Source organism: Thalassophryne amazonica, chromosome 16 (assembly GCF_902500255.1).
Source record: "Thalassophryne amazonica chromosome 16, fThaAma1.1, whole genome shotgun sequence".
Taxonomy (NCBI): Eukaryota; Metazoa; Chordata; class Actinopteri; order Batrachoidiformes; family Batrachoididae; genus Thalassophryne; species Thalassophryne amazonica.
The window spans coordinates 71,648,124-71,664,173 of NC_047118.1; the positions used below are offsets into that span (position 1 = coordinate 71,648,124).

The following is a 16,050-nucleotide window of genomic DNA, read 5'->3' on the forward strand; positions in this document are numbered from 1 at the left end:
GGCGTGAATTGCTCACAACCACAGTCATAACAAAGACATGGAGCATGAATCACTCACAGCGTAATGCTAACACAAGGCACGGAGCGTGAATCACTGGCAGTGTATGAATCGCTCACAGTCATAGCCTTAACACAAGGCATGGAGCGTGAATCGCTCACAGTCACAGCACTAACACGAGGCACGGAGCGTGAAGCACTCACAGCCACAGACTTAACACGAGGCACAGAGCGTGATTCACTCACAGTGTATGAATCGCTCACAGTCACAGCTGTAACACGAGGCACGGAGCTTGAATTGTTCACAGTCACAACCGTAACACGAGGCACGGAGTGTGAATTGCTCACAGTCACAGCCATAACACAAGGCATGGAGTGTGAATCGCTCACAGCCACAGACTTAACACAAGGCACGGAGCGTGACGCACTCAAGCCACAGACTTAACACGAGGCACGGAGCATGAAGCACTCACAGCCACAGACTTAACACCGGGCACGGGGCGTGAAACACTCACAGCCACAGCCGTAACACGAGGCACGGAGCGTGAATTGCTCACAGTCACAGCCGTAACACGAGGCACGGAGCGTGAAACGCTCACAGCCACAGCTGTAACACGAGGCACGGAGCATGAATTGCTCACAGTCACAGCCTTAACACGAGGCACGGAGCGTGAAACGCTTACAGTCACAGCCGTAACACGAGGCACAGAGCGTGAAATGCTCACAGTCACAGCCGTAACACGAGGCATGGAGCGTGAATCGCTCTCAGTCACAGCTGTGACACGAGGCACGGAGCGTGAATCGCTCACAGTCACAGCCGTAACACAAGGCACTGAGCGTGAATCGCTCACAGTCACAGCCGTAACACGAGGCACGGAGCGTGAATCGCTCACAGTCACAGCCGTAACACGAGGCACGGAGTGTGAAACACTCACAGTCACAGCCGTAACATGAGGCACAGAGCGTGAGACGCTCACAGCCACAGACTCAACACGAGGCACAGAGCGTGAATCACTCACAGTGTATGAATCGCTCACAGTCACAGCTGTAACACGAGGCACGCAGCATGAATTGCTCACAGTCACAGCCGTAACACGAGGCACCGAGTGTGAATCGCTCACAGCCACAGACTTAACATGAGGCACGGAGCATGAAGCACTCACAGTCACAGACTTAACATGAGGCACAGAGCGTGAAGCACTCACAGCCACAGACTTAACACGAGGCACAGAGCGTGAAACACTCACAGCCACAGCTGTAACACGAGGCACGGATCGTGAATTGGTCACAGTCACAGCTGTAACACGAGGCACGGAGCGTGAATTGCTCACAGTCACAGCCGTAACACGAGGCACAGACCGTGAATTGCTCACAGTCACATCCATAACACGAGGCACAGAGCGTGAAATGCTCACAGTGTAAAAGCTAATACAAGGCACGGAGTGTGAAGCACTCACAGCCACAGTCTTAACACGAGGCACGGAGCTTGAAGCACTCACAGCGTAAAAGCTAATACAAGGCACTGAGCGTGAATCGCTCATAGCCCAAGTGCTAAGTCACTTACAGCGACAAAAACAGTAGCTGCTAGCAGAGTTGTTGAACTTAGTAAAATGGTGGCAGCACAGACGAAGTCCTTCAAGGAGTGGAAAACACTCACGGCAAGCCCAACACAATACACTACCACGTAGTTAACGGGGGTGGTGACACAACTAAACAAGACACCAGCTTTCGTCAAAACAATACAGCTAAATGGTTAGCGGCTAGCAGCTAATGACTTCAACTGTACACAGAGGAAAATACCCAGCAGGGCAGCGGCGAAGGCGCACACCCGGCAGGGAAGGTGTACTCATGTCAAAACGGTGAAGCCATGTCTCGCAGCCTCTGGAGGACGTGTGCAGTGCGCGTAGCTCCAACCGAAAGCGAGGCTACAAGCGAGAGCGGCAATCACAGCTAAATGCATTCTCAACCTCTTCAGAATCCGAGAATGTAGAAAAGAAACGATCGCTGGGTTTGTCTGGTATATAAAGGCAACCAGTGACGTCACCCAGGTCACATCCAATGGAGTGACTTTGTTGGCATATATTCTCGACCTCTCTGTGCTGTGCACATGTAGTTATCCAGGTGCTAAATCACCGCCCTCTGGCGGTAAGGAAATAGAACTTCCTTTCATTTCATTCACAGACAATTTAGTCGGTCAAAGTGTTTTATTTTTCCTTATGGGAACATTCATTTGTTCATTTTGATCCTCTTGGTATGAAATACGGGCAGATATAGCGATCAGCATGTCCGTTTGTCCGTCCGTCCTTTGTTGTTTTTTACCATGAGATCTTAAGAACTAGTTGATCAATTTCATTCAGATTTAGCATAAGAGTGTACTTGGGTGATCACCTGACACTAATGACTCTTTTCTAGTCCTGCTAATTCCAATCAAGGGTCACATATATATATATATATATATATATATATATATATATATATATATATTATATATATATATATATATATATATATATATATATATATATATATATATATATATATATATATATATATGTGTGTGTGTGTGTGTGTGTGTGTGTGTGTGTGTGTGTGTGTGTACAGCTTGGGACTGTACACACGTGAGAGCATATCTCACCCGTGTTGGCCTCCCTTCATTGGCTTCCTGTTAATGCTAGAATAGAATTTAAAATTCTTCTTCTTACTTATAAGGTTTTGAATAATCAGGTCCCATCTTATCTTAGGGACCTCGTAGTACCATATTACCCCATTAGAGCGCTTCGCTCTCAGACTGCGGGCTTACTTGTAGTTCCTAGGGTTTGTAAGAGTAGAATGGGAGGCAGAGCCTTCAGCTTTCAGGCTCCTCTCCTGTGGAACCAGCTCCCAATTCAGATCAGGGAGACAGATACCCTCTCTACTTTTAAGATTAGGCTTAAAACTTTCCTTTTCGCTAAGGCTTATAGTTAGGGCTGGATCGGGTGACCCTGGACCATCCCTTGGTTATGTTGCTTTAGACGTAGACTGTGGGGGGGTTCCCATGATGCACTGTTTCTTTCTCTTTTTGCTCCGTATGCATCACTCTGCATTTAATCATTAGTGATCGATCTCTTTCCTGGTTCTTTCCCTCAGCCCCAACCAGTCTCAGCAGAAGACTGCCCCTCCCTGAGCCTGGTTCTGCTGGAGGTTTCTTCCTGTTAAAAGGGAGTTTTTCCTTCCCACTGTGGCCAAGTGCTTGCTCATAGGGGGTCGTTTTGACCGTTGGGGTTTTTCATAATTATTGTATGGCCTTGCCTTGCAATGTGGAGCGCCTTGGGGCAACTGTTTGTTGTGATTTGGCGCTATATAAGAAAAAAGTTGATTGATTGATTGATTGACTCCGGCGAGGGCAGACACATCTCCTCCTCTCTCCCTTATCTCTGCTCCAACCTTCAAAGTCCCTACTTCACCAGACTGTGAATTCTTCAAACTATATTGGATTAACCATGGAATTGATCAGCTGGTCTTTGAATGCTATTGACACCATTTTTTCTACAAGAAGATCAGGGCCGGGGGACCCTGCATGCCCAGATGGAACTTACCCTGCAGGCTATCTTCTCGTCGCCTTGGAGATGTGGCGAGTCGCATGCTTTGCGCCATTCTCTGTGGAGGACGTTGAGGATTTATTTATATTTGGTTTTATTGTAGGAGGTCTGGTACTTATTGGCTTATGTACTGCCCTGAGCTACCAGAAAATTGGCAAGACAGCTGCTACCAGAACCACGACCCCTCACCTGTCCGTCATGATTAATGAGTTGAGCAAGGTGATACATTCTCAGACTGCGTTAACTCAGATGCAAATTGGATGGCATCTCGGAGCAAATGCGCACCTTGCAGATGAAGATTTCAGAGACCGGGGAATATTCATAATTGGGATCTGGTTTGTTTATGTGAGACTGTAAAAGTGTTTTTCACTGCTCAACCACAAACATTGCAGGCTTTTCAGCCTCTGAAGGATAAAATGCCCCGTTGTTTTCCTCCAGAAGAATGTCTACGGCCTTGGTGAACATTCGGCTGCCCGTCATCTTCTCTAACTCCCACATGGACAGAAAAACAACTGACTCACACAAGGACAAGAGACTGAAGCATGCTCCACATTGTCCCTAACCCCCTCCTGACCCCATCCACCACCCCATCCCGGCCCCCGCTCACGCCACTCCATTCCCCCTCTGGAGGCTATGCAGTTTTAACTGCGGTAGGTCCCTGTTTCCCCCAAGCTAGCGTGATGACATGTTGCTGCAGCTACCACACACTCACATCACCTCAATTTGGAAAATGGACTGTTTCAAGTTTAGTGCACATAAATAATGTCAAATGTATATGTGTTATTTTCTGATGTGTGCCATTATTACGGTAAACAAGTAATAATTGTAGATTAATTGCTGTATCTTGTCTGTGGCAATTTGAGTGTGGACATAATCTCGTTGTTGTTGCACTTGTAATGACAATAAATCTCATCTATCTATCTATCTATCTATCTATCTATCTATCTATCTATCTATCTATCTATCTATCTATCTATCTATCTATCTATCTATCTATCTATCTATCTATCTATCTATCTATCTATCTATCTATCTATCTATCTATCTACCACAAGGTTCTGTGCTAGGACCAATTTTATTCACCTTATACATGCTTCCCTTAGGCAGTATTATTAGAAAGCATTGCTTAAATTTTCATTGTTACGCAGGTGATACCCACCTTTATCTATCCATGAAGCCAGAGGACACACACCAATTAGTTAAACTGCAGGAATGTCTTTCAGACATAAAGACATGGATGACCTCTAATTTCCTGCTTTTAAATTCAGATAAACTGAAGTTATTGTACTTGGCCCCACAAATCTTAGAAACATGGTGTCTAACCAGATCCTTACTCTGGATGGCATTACCCTGACCTCCAGTAATACTGTGAGAAATCTTGGAGTCATTTTTGATCAGGATATGTCCTTCAATGTGCATATTAAGCAAATATGTAAGACTGCTTTTTTGCATTTGCGCAATACGAGGTCTGTGAGAAAAGTATCCGACATTTTTATTTTATGCAAAAAATATATGGATTTGATTCATATGTTTTTACGTCAGCCAAGCTTGAACCTTCGTGCGCATGTGTGAGTTTTTCCACGCCTGTCGGTTGCGTCATTCGCCTGTGGGCAGGCTTTGAGTGAGCACTGGTCCACCCCTCTCATCGTTGTTTCATTGCGAGGAAATGGCAGAATGATTTGGGCTTTTTTTCCATCAGAATTTTTTCAGAAACTGTTAGAGACAGGCAGCTGGAAACCATTCGAAAAATTTATCTGGCTTTCGGTGAAAATTTTACAGGCTTCACAGAGAATAAGGAGTGTTACTACAGCTTTAAGGATGGCCCACAATGGCGCACAGCGCGCCACGTGCCGAGCCGCCATCGAGAGGCAGAAACCACCACATAATTTCTAAACGGATCGCTGTGTGGAGCTGGGACCGTCGTGTGCAATTTCTCTGGTTATCACAAGAGCTGGACATCAGCCATTTTCCTGCAGATTTCACTTTTAACAAAAGATTTTGTCATGGAAAACCGTGCGGAGGCTTTGCGCATCATGACCGATTCGCTGATGAAGCGAGACAAAGGAACACCTCCATTTCGGAGTGTTAAAGGACAAGTTGGGACATGCCTATCTCGGCTTTCAGTGCTTACCAGTCGAGTGAGTATAAGAGAAATTGTGGAGAGCTGGGCTTGTCCGTGAGAAAACTATCATACCTTTATATTTTTTTCAAAAATGATATGGATTTGAATCACGTGTGATTGCATCAGACAAGCTTGAACCTTCGTGCGCATGCGTGAGGTTTTTCACGCCTGTCGGTTACGTCATTCGCCTGTGGGCAGGCTTTGAGTGAGGAGTGGTCCACCCCTCCCGTCGGAATCCCTTTGTCTGACAACTTCCTGAGAGACTGTTTTCAAATTTAAATTGTGTCATTTGTGAATGTAACTCTGTATTGTTGTGTTTGGCAAAGGTGTGCATTTTCCACTCCATCACATTTTTTTTTTTTTTTTGATTCGTGGTTGCATTTATTTTTGCATAGTTAACAAAAAGCAAATGCTGACGTGTGTATTTCAAGGAGGACATACTGGTTGTTGAAAACGGTGTGTTTTGTGTGTTCTTTAACACTTCTGGCACGTATCATGTAATTTCAGGCTGTTTTACAGCTCTAACCACTTACCTGACCTCGCCCGTCCCCGTTCATTGATTTCAACACACACAACTCGTCCATTTCCTGAACTTTTATTCCTGTAACCTTTCTGTCCTGCTTGCTTTGTTCATTTGCTTGACCTACTTTTGGTCTGACAAGCTGTTTGTCTTGTAAGATTAGAAAAAATATGCTTTGTTCACTACATCTTATTTCCATCACGTTTTGAATTTGAGTCTCGCTTTGCATTAACATCTTCCGGGCACAGTACAGGGAGTAAATTTGGTGTTATTTGGTGTTTATTGTCGGCCATCTACCTGTTTTGAGTTCTGTCACAGTGTGGAACTGACTGTCATGCATAAAATTCTTAAACTGAAATTACTGTCTGTCTGTGTTGAAGCCTGTTGTTAACATATGAACACAAAAGCAAAACAAGTTACATCGTTAACTCGGACTTTATTTATTTCTATTGGCCAAAAGAGCCAAGGTCCCAAAGAGCTGGAACCACAATGTCAACAGACACAGAAAAATAAAATATCTGCTCACAGTATAAAACTATGAAGTAATTATATAACAGAAAACTAATAAAACTGCTAATAATAGTTAACACTTAAGACATAATTTAACAGTATATTCATTCATCCATCCATTTTCTATACCCAAACTAAGTGTCGGAGGAGGAAGGGGGTGGAGCCTATCCAAGTAGTCATAGGGTGAGAGGTTGGGTACACCCTGGACAGGACACCATAGCAACACACTTGAGAAGGAACAGTACATGATGGGATATATATATATATATATATATATATATATATATATATATATATATATATATATATATATATATATATATATATGAAAATTAAATATATAAAGGAATTCAGGCACCTGCACTAAAATTCCACAATTAGTCCTTTAAAACTCAATGTGACAACAAGTTATGGCATCATGAGTATCATACATTTTCTATACCCATGACCCAATCAGTCATAGGGTATGAGGCGGGGTACACCCTGGCCCAGGACACTAGTCTATAGCAAGGCCACACATGGACAGACAAATACATTCACACCCGCACACCTACGGTCAATTTAGAGTCACCAATTCACCTGACCTGCTTGTCTTTGGAAGTGGGAGGAAGACAAAATAAATCCAAACTGACAACTGTGAGAAATTATCCATCTAATATTTGGCTCCTTTTGTCCGCACTCCCCCCCCCCCCCCCCCCCCCTCCTGCTGTACTGTGCAAACGTTTTACGAATTCCAAAATTACAAGTAGCAAAGTAGTGTCTGATGCCCCACCCCCTTTTTATTGCCATGTCAACACTAAATTAGTTCCAAAAAAGTGAATATGTAAGCTATACTTCAAAATATAATAATAATAATAATAATAATAATAATAATAATAATAATAATAATACTTTGTTGTTAAGTCTACTGGCCAATAGAAAACAAACACAGTTGCAAATGATCAACATTCAAGTGATTGTAAATAAACAATTAGTCATACTTTAAATCATGTTTTCCTAAAAATAGTTTTGAGGTGCTGCGATTTATACTCTGGTGTGACTTATATACTGAAAAATCACACCTAAATAGAACCCAATTTTCATATCGATTATCATCACAGTTGAAATTCCATTTCATTTATTTCTGAATAATTATCAGGTTCTTCATACTTTTTAGTGCTTTTATCGTGCATTGAAAGTGCATAAACCTTTTGCACAGTACTGTATATATATATACACACACATCTCTCTCTCTCTCTCTCTCTCTCTCTCTCTCTCTCTCTCTATATATATATATATATATGGTCACATGGATTCTAGTCAATATCAGCAGATTCCTGAGAACAATGTTCATGAATCAGTGACAAAGCTGAAGTTGCACCACGGCTGGATCTTTCAACAAAATGACCCTAAACACTGCTCAAAATCTGCTAAGGCATTCATGCAGAGGAACAAGTACAACATTCTGGAATGGCCATCTCAGTCCCCAGACCTGAATGTTATTGAAAATCTGTGGTGTGACTTTAAGCGGACTGTCCATGCACAGATACCAACAGATTTTTTGTAAAGAAGAATCTTCCAAAATACCTTCAACCAGAATCCAGACTCTGTGGAAGCTATAGGAAGTGTTTAGAGGCTGTTATTTCTGCAAAAGGAGGATTTACTAAATAATGATGTATTTTTCTGTTGGGGTGCCAAATTTAGGCACCTGCCTAATTTCATTTAAAGAATTATTGCACACTTTCTGTAAATCCTATAAACTTCATTTCACGTCTCAAATATCACTGTGTTTGTCTGTTATATGATATATTTAACTGAAATTGCTGATCCAAACAACCAATGATTTATAAAGGAAAATCATGGAAATCATATATATATATATTATATATATATATATATATATATATTATATATATATATATATATATATATATATATATATATATATATATATATATATATACACAGTAGTGTTCAGAATAATAGTGCTATGTGACTAAAAACATTAATCCAGGTTTTGAGTATATTTCTTATTGTTACATGGGAAACAAAGTACCAGTAGATTCAGTAGATTCTCACAAATCCAACAAGACCAAGCATTCATGATATGCACACTATTAAGGCTATGAAATTGGGCTATTAGTGAAAAAAAAAGTAGAAAAGGGGGTGTTCACAATAATAGTAGCATCTGCTGTTGACGCTTCAAACTCAAAACTATTATGTTCAAACTGCTTTTTTAGCAATCCTGTGAATCACTAACTAGTATTTAGTTGTATAACCACAGTTTTTCATGATTTCTTCACATCTGCGAGGCATTCATTTTGTTGGTTTGGAACCAAGATTTTGCTTGGGGTCATTGTCTTGTTGAAACACCCATTTCAAGGGCATGTCCTCTTCAGCATAAGGCAACATGACCTCTTCTGTTGTGTGCTGGGGGGGTGTGGCTGGACATTTTGGTGTTCTTTTCTTTTCTTTGCTCTCCAGGTGGTATGAAAACTGATTTGTCTGTGGAGAAGGTGCTGGCTGGAGAGTCCTTCACCCTCATCAACATTATGTGCAGCACCTGTGGATGGTGCTCACATGCAACCTTGAAGACTTTCAGCTGAAGCAGATAATTAGATGGCGTTCTGCATTTAAGTCATGTGTGATTCAAGCAGAATTGCCGGGAACTCGACCTTGTGATGTTCGTTTGTGAGACGCTGAGGACCGCGCCTGGGTTTGACACATCGTGCCTGTGAAGCAGGAAGGGTGAGGGACACATGCTGTCAGCACACATCAGAGGTGATTAATTGTTTGACTACTTGGTTGATAGTAACTTGGTATTTTGTTATGCAGTAGATTTGAATTGTGATGAGAATTGTGCAGCTCGCTTCTCACTGCTGTGGCGTGCGGACAAGTGACCCTCCACCTGTTGTGAGAAGCTGCTCATTTGCATAAAGCTTAAAATACAGACCTGAATGTGTTGCTGATGGTGTGTGTCTTTTGAAGGATATTGGTTGTAACTGCTGACTTACCTCACCTCTTCTATCCTTCGCAGAGAGTCGGTTTGTCGTGTCCACCTGGGGGGTGTTTGGCGGGTAACAGTGAGTCCAGAAGCGCCGGGCTTCGATCCTTTGGGCGCTGGAGAGCGTGCCAGCCTTCACTCCACCAGAATGACGCTGTTTTAGTTCTCTACACTTTGTTTAGCACCAGAGGGTGACTCAATAATTGTTTCTGTTATTGGAACCGCTTTCTGGTTATTTTAGCGCTGGGTTCCATCAGACGCAGGTCCGCTCCTCAACCCACGTCGACACATAACACTCTTCAAGTATTTTGACATATCCAAACTGATCCATGATACCTGGTATGTGATATATAGGCCCAACACCATTGTAGGAGAAACATGCCCATATCATGATGCTTGCACCACCATGCTTCACTGTCTTCACTGTGAACTGTGGCTTGAATTCAGAGTTTGGGGGTCGTCTCACAAACTGTCTGCGGCCCTTGGACCCAAAAAGAACAATTTTAATCTCATCAGTCCACAAAATATTCCTCCATTTCTCTTTAGGCCAGTTGATGTGTTCTTTGGCAAATTGTAACCTCTTCTGCACATGTCTTTCATTTAACAGAGGGACTTTTGCACATAAATTAGCTTAGGGACTTTGCGGGGGATTCTTGCAAATAAATTAGCTTCACACAGCGTCTTCTAACTGTCACACAGCACTTACAGGTAACTCCAGACTGTCTTTGATCATCCTGGAGCTGATCAGTGGGTGAGCCTTTGCCATTCTGGTTATTCTTCTATCCATTTTGATGGTTGTTTTCCATTTTCTTCCACATTTTTTTTGTCCATTTTAAAGCATTGGAGATCATTGTAGATGAATAGCCATACTTTTTGCACCTGTGTATAGGTTTTCCCCTCTCCAGTCAACTTTTTAATCAAACTGCGCTGTTCTTCTGAACAATGTCTTGAACATCCCATTTTCCTCAGGCTTTCAAAGACAAAAGCATGTTCAACAGGTGCTGGCTTCATCCTTAAATAGGGGATACCTGATTCACACCTGTTTGTTCCACAAAATTGACGAACTCACTGACTGAATGCCACACTACTATTATTGTGAACACCCCCTTTTCTGCTTTTTTTTTACTAATAGCCCAATTTCATAGTCTTAAGAGTGTGCATATCATGAATGCTTGGTCTTGTTGGATTTGTGAGAATCTACTGAATCTACTGGTACCTTGTTTCCCATGTAACAATAAGAAATATACTGAAAACCTGGATTAATCTTTTTAGTCACATAGCACTACTATTATTACTACTATTATTCTGAACACTACTATATATATATATATATATATATATATATATATATATATGAACACAAATGGGAGGCAGTTGAAAGTCCGAAGTCAGCCCTCTTCACAGCTAAATGTTTATTTAAAAAAAGGGTGTGTGGGTGGTGTTGTAGGCAGCAGAAACAGGTCTCACTGACAGGTGCAGGGTGAAGACTAGCTTCCTCTTCCAAGCACTCATCACATGACGGCTTATTCAAATCTCAACGATCCATGCGATGAAGTTAAAAAACTTTGTTTTGCATTTTACTGCTGGAGCTGATTTTACAGGTGAGTGCTCCGATTAAACCTTTGAATCATTTGACATTTTTAATGAATACAGTGAAACACCCATTGAACTTAGTACCTTGTCATTTCTTGTGACATATACAAGATTCGCATTGTTGTTCATCAAATAACAGAGGAAAACACTGTTTATCAACAACAAAATCTATTTCAATCTTATCCATCTATCTATCCAGATGGACAGACAGACAGACATGTTACTGTTTAGTGAGTCTTGTGTAAAACTCAGGTTTTCCTGTCAGTGGGAAACATGAAATTTCATCTTTAAAAACTGTAAGATGTTTCCTTCTGTGACACCACCATGTAAAATCTTTGTCATCCAACAAGAAAATCCAGATCAGTCAGTTTTGAGAGGTTGTGCTGTTTTCATAAGAACCATGACGTATATGGAACATGTTTGAAGATTTCTCTCATGACTTCCTGTTGTAATAAAACACTCAGATGGTCTTATCAACACTAATGACACAATTTTATTTTTAATGATTAATATTGGTCATATGCTTTTTTTTTTTTTAAGTTCAATCTGGTCAACAACATTTCAGAAATTATAGAAGTGCAACCGCCTAGATTAACCCCTTGTCCATCTATGCCCAGTTATAGTCTGGCCTAGAGTATACAGTTGGGTGGAAAAACAGCCTAGGCTGGTTAATACTCTGGGCTATTTTGGGCTGTAGCAGATAATAATCCACCTGCCCAGATTATACCCCAATGTGTTTCATAAATAAGAAGGATGTCCAGAGTCCTGTCCAGTGTCTAGTTTTTCAATCAAAATTTTAACAATAGTTAATGCAAGATCCATCTCAGCATCATAAAAACAACACAGTTATTGCCACACACAACACTGGCAGTGCAGCGGATAACTGAAACGATCCTGCAAATGTGGATAGAACACCAAATTGCCACAAATATTACTTAGACATTACTGTTTGAAGAAAAAAAAAAAAACTGATTGGGCCACTTGAATTTTCAATAGGCAGCCAGCTAGGAGCTCAATTGAACAATTACACAGGGTTCAAAATTAAAAGATGCTCCAATCTTATTGAAACCAATACCACATTATTTGCCTTATCACAAAGATCCAAAAGGTATAGTTTGGACTATCTGTAACTGAATGTTATGGAGTTATGGGGTAAAAACAGCAAGAATGGTGCCAAAGGACAATTACAGTTTGTACAGGGGTCAAAGTTAACCCCTTAACGCCCAAATTTATATAGCTGTATATAAAAAAAATGTTTTGTGTGTATTTTTGCCTTTAAGTAGATGGTAAATAATGTCGAGGTTATTAATTTCACTTTTGCACAAAAACTAGATAGTAATATTGGGTATTCTGGTAATGACTTTATGTTATAACGTTATAATAATAATGATGGTATGTTGCAAATTTGCGACAACAGGCATACAGGTCAATTTGGTAAGTTGCATATTTGAGTCAGAGATTGTAGCATATATGCGACGATGGGCGTTAAGGGGTTAAAGTTGCTCTAATTTGGTAACAGTTGTGCAAATTATTGGTTAAGCTAATAGAATTATTAAATGGAATAGTTTTTGATGTGTTGAAGGCTTGGTAAGTAAAGGTCAAATAATGTCGATGTCCATTGGATTCTATGACATGTGACGTGTTTATCCCATAACGTGATCACTAAGCTTGACACATGGTGCAAAACTATCCCTTTGTAAACCCTATTACTCAACCAAAAATTTGCAATCACTTATTAACAAAATTAGAGCAACTTTAACTTGGTTCATTTGACCATTTGACCCCTTGTTGGCTGCCTATTGAAAATCCAAGTGGCCAATCGTTTGTTGTTTTTTTTTTCTTTTTCAAAAGAGTAATGTCTAAGCAATATTTGTGCTGAATTTAGTGCTTCTATCACTATTTGCAAGATTCCTCTGTAAATATTCTGTTATCTGCTGTACTACCCAGCTAACAAAATAAAGTTCCCATAACATTATAAGAATATTAGCTGTAACATTTCTTTTTGGTTCCCAGAACCAAAAAGAAGAAAAAAAAGTTTGATAGCAACATCAGCACAAATGTTTTGAGAACGTTAGGCTAAAAATTCTGGGAATGTTTGTAAGGAAAGTTTCTTTTTGGTTCTCAGAATGTTTGACAAATAACCTTTGTGCTTGGACTATATAAAAGTAAAGTAAGACCCTTTGGCTGCTCCCTTATTTTCACTCAGGGTCACCACAGCAGATCCAAGGTGGGTCTGCATGTTGATTTGGCACAAGTTTTAAAACAGACGCCCTTCCTGACACAACTCCACATTATGTGGAAAATGTGGCAGGGGTGGGTTTTGAAATGGGAACCAAGAGCACTAACCACTTGGTCACCACTCCTGCTTATTTCTATGTCTATAAAATGGCATTCTCTGACTTCTATGACAAACAAAGTGCATTATATTATATTATCATCTAAAATAATCAAATAATAGATTTAGCTTATTGTTCAGTGACATTTTCCTATAGATGCTATAACTTTTAAACTGCAATTATCACAACTTTAAAATTGCATTGCAAAGCAATGATTATATTATGACTATAAACACAACCTACTAATTCTATGTTTAACAATTCACAAAATAGGTTACCTAAAGTCATAGTCTTGTCATTGAAAGAAATTTGGAGTAAGAAAGACAGTGAGACTAGAATTAATATATTTGTCAAATTTCCCTCAACTATAAACATGACTTGTCAATATATAAAATGAAGCACTAATGTTAGAAAAATGTTCTAGAAACATTTCTAATAACCATAATCTAAATATAACTCATGTATAAAACATTACCAAAACATTGTGTCTGAGCTGGGGCGTATCTTGTGACATTTTTGGAACATTGTCCTTTCAAATAACACTTTACATCTGTCATCTGGTAACATAAAAATAACAGCAAATTGAGTGATTCCATTTCTTTTTCAGAATTTTGGTATGAGTTTTCGTTGTAGATTTTACTTGATTACTTTATAACATATATATATATATATATTATATATATATAACTTTATTTATAACTTCAGTGCGAATGTATGTATGGTGGTCGTCATGATCACCGTTGTTTGTTCTATAGTATACCAGTTACCTTGTCTGAAAATATAAGAAGCAAACAGAAATAAGATACATCTCATAGAAATACAGGCTCCACTCTGCTTCATCTTCACAAAGGAGGTAAAACCTGATTGACAACATTGAGATTCTGATCAGATGAGAAACTGAAGGGTTGCACTGTAAAATTTCCGCAAGCCTGAGATGCCCAAATGTCTTAATGCTAGTTTCACACAAAAGGTCACAATGGAAACTCGTGGCAAGAACAATCAGGTTTTTCCACATCACTGTCTAGAGTGAAACTACAGCCTGATTTCTTGACACCAAATGTTTCTTATAATAATTTAAAATGTACTTAAAAGAAATGCTTCTTGTATATAACAAAGGTTTGTTCTTTTTCAGGAATCAATGCACAGTTGAGTGGTGAGTCCTGTTTTTTGCTCTTGAATTTTTTTTTTGTTTTTTATTTTACACACAACTGATTTCACATCAGTGCATAGACCCAAACTGAGTTGATTTGACCATGTTGTCAGAGTACACTAATATTTATGAAACATGCCAGTCATATATGTTCTGCAGCAGACAATAATACTAAAAATAAATAAATAAATTGGGTCTGTATCTTGATCTTAACAGTGAGTGAACTGACTCCAACACAGAACATGCTTAAAAAAAAAACGCTTAGTGAAGGATGCAATGGAGATGAGAAAGGGAGAGAGGAAGGTTAAAAGTGCAGAGGTGAGAGTCAGAGCTTTAATGATGGCTGGTAACAGGTGATGTTCGCTGATATGATGGAGAGGAAAAGATTGGCATGCTGTGTGTACAAGAGACAAAGTGGAGTAAGGGGGAAGGGGAGTAAGATCTGGAACAGGTCGGCTTCTACCATTGTTGGGTATGAGAGGAAAATGGTGTAGGAGCAGTTCTAAAGGAAGAGTATTTATATAAGATTATGTTAGAGGCTAGGAAATATCTGACAGTGATAATGGAAATTACAAGGGTGGCGATAAATGTCATCAGCACATATGCCTATAAGTGGGATGTTAGAGCAGCTGCACCGTCTAGCAGAGGAATGCTGAAGGGCAGGTGGTGGTGGAGTTTGTTGAAAAAGATGGAAAAGTCTGAAGGAAATGTTTATTTAAAGATGAAGGAGGAGGACAGGATGACATTAAGAGTCTGACATTGTGAGCTGTAGTGATCGTAAGGCCTGAAACACAGCGGCTACACTTAGGTGCTGATTTTATTTTAGCGGCCAATGTTAACAGATTTCATCTTGCACACTGCCATGGATGACGGAAAATGCATGTCACACATTGAAGCACTGCACTGCTGAAGATAACAGGCTGCACCTTAAACTGACTGAAATATCAAGTAATTAAACACCTTTTACTGGAGTTCCTGTAACTGGGGAAGAGGTCACAGACATGAAAATATGAATATATAAAAAAAGAAACATTTCAGTGATTGAAAAAAAATCCAGAACTTGTTATGGTTTAGTCCACTAAGACGGTTAGGACCCCCAAAAACGCAGAGTAGCCAGACACCGGAAGGTTGAGTGAAAAAACAAGGTGTTTAATGTTCCAAACTGGAATGGTGGACCAACAGAGGGATTAATAACTGAGCGACCAAAAATCCCAACAGAAAAGAAATCTTTCAACATCAAAACAATGGTAACAAAAACCAAC

General features: G+C 40.1%; 1 pseudogene; it reads left to right on the plus strand.

The window, feature by feature from the left end:
• The first annotated feature begins 11,147 nt into the window (after nucleotides 1-11,147).
• LOC117528753 overlaps nucleotides 11,148-16,050 on the plus strand; it is a 49,040-nt pseudogene continuing 44,137 nt past the window's right edge.